At 44.0% G+C, this 1,979-nt stretch overlaps 1 non-coding gene across 1 annotated transcript; it reads left to right on the top strand.

Moving 5' to 3' along the window:
* Window positions 1–313: 313 nt before the first annotated feature.
* On the top strand, window positions 314–469 carry LOC140707955 (U1 spliceosomal RNA). Its single transcript, XR_013537109.1, has one exon. It is a non-coding gene; the product is annotated as a U1 spliceosomal RNA (small nuclear RNA).
* Window positions 470–1,979: the final 1,510 nt, after the last annotated feature.

Here is a 1,979-nt window from a genome sequence, read left to right as displayed (position 1 = left end):
TCTCTCCCAGCTCTCTAACTGCTTGGACTAGCAAGGAAGCAGATAAGCAGCCTCTTCACTAACTGAAAGTTTGAATTTCCCAGCTTTTCCTGCCTTCCCCGCATTAGGTATGCTAATATCTGTGCACTGGAGGATTGTGGGAGGAACATCCAGCCCCTGATGGGGGTCCTGTGGGGCACCCCAAAACACTGAGTAGCTCTCTTGGCCTCTTTCGGGAGTGGGCCTGTTCTGATCAGGAGGTGCAGCCGGGGGGGTCACCATGCCTTTGGCAGACAGGGCACAGAAAGGGGCACAAGGTTCAGGGGCCATTCCAACTCATACCTGGCAGGGGGAGATACCATGATCATCAAAGTGGTTTTCCCAGGGTGAGGCTTATCTATTGCACTTTGGATGTGCTGACCCCTGTGATTTCCCCAAATGTGGGAAAATCAACTGCCTAAGTGGGGGACTATGTTTGTAGTTTCCCCTGGTTTTTCTAGAATTAATCTTTCCCCTTTGGTCCTTGGCTGTTTTCACTGCCTGCTGCCCTAGGCCTGTTGGCCTTGCTGGTTTTCCAGGTGGGCTCTGTGATGAGATGGGTTATGTGGTTGAGATCTTGTACTGAAGATGGGGTATGTAGTATGGAATAATGTAAAAGGGATTCCATATTGGTTCTCTGCATAGATGATTCCTGCAATGCTAACAAAGTATCTGCTAGTAGGAGGATGGGAGAATGCTCTTCTGTAGGCCTGAGAAGAACATTCCATGATAAGATAGATGGACTTTGTTGTGACGTATTGCAAACCCAAATAACATCTGTTACCCATGGGAAAGGAATGGAGCAGAAAAACAGGACTGTTTACCCAACGTCGTACCGTGACTGGATGACACCGTGAGAAGAAGAAGATAAGCAATATGCCAGCTAAGCTTGCAAAGGAACTTTTGCTTATGGACAATGATGAGGAAGTAGGGTACAATATGGCTTAGTTTGATCAGATAATATGGATTAGTTTTTCAAGAGATGTGGTTATTAGCTGTAGTAAAATTAATAGAATAGGATATTTCTTTTACAGGATTTTTCTTTTTACAGGATAATGATGTACTTGGGACTTTTACACTTATTTGGATTATTTTCTTCATTTTGCTTTTCCTAATGGATTACCTTTTTAGATTATAGGGGAGGCATCTGCCTTTTTTCTTTCTTAACCCGTTTTTACTTGTTTTGTTAGATTTTTGGAACTTTTAGCTATTTTTAATACTTTTATATTTTTCATGGATTCTTTACTCCATTACAATTTTGTAAATAACTTGAAAAATGATTCTTGGCTTGCTTATGCTTGAACTGACTATTTCTTTATGGAATTTTCTATTTTCTTTAATAAAATGATGATTATAAAAATCAATTGGTCTCTTGAACAGTAAACCTGTCATAGGTCATCCATGATGGTATTGCCTCAGCCAAATTTTACTTAATGAGTCCTTACCTGTGGAGCTTGGTATGTCCAAGGACTACAAAACCCACATGATTTTCTATCTGAAATACCCTAAGGTACAAGAGTGTTCTTCTTAGGACAGACTTGTGAGAGGGGGTTGTGCACAGGACTTGCTGAGATCCAGGACTCTCTCAGCACCAATAGGCAGACTCCTAATTACTCTCTGTCCGCTGTCCAGGTGTCCTCTAGGGCAGTGGTCCCCAACCTTGGGCCTCCAGATGTTCTTGGACTTCAACTCCCAGAAATCCTAGCCAGTAGAGGTGGTAGTGAAGGCTTCTGGGAGTTGTAGTCCAAGAACATCTGAAGGCCCAAGGTTGGGGACCACTGCTCTAGGGGACCCTTGGTCGTTACAGGCTCCAGGAAAAAGATCCTGGAAAGCCAGCAGTGCAGAATGGTGAGGTCCAAACAGCAAGCAGTCTCTGGTGCCAGTTCAGAGGCCTCCCAGCATGGCAGTGGGAGGCTTCTGGGTGGTGGTGGTTGAACCCTTTTTTACTGTATTTGCTCCAT

The sequence above is a fragment of the Pogona vitticeps genome, chromosome 5 (genome assembly GCF_051106095.1).
Source record: "Pogona vitticeps strain Pit_001003342236 chromosome 5, PviZW2.1, whole genome shotgun sequence".
Classification (NCBI taxonomy): domain Eukaryota; kingdom Metazoa; phylum Chordata; class Lepidosauria; order Squamata; family Agamidae; genus Pogona; species Pogona vitticeps.
The sequence above is the reverse complement of the archived record's forward strand: the minus strand, read 5'-3'. Positions and strand labels throughout refer to the sequence as shown.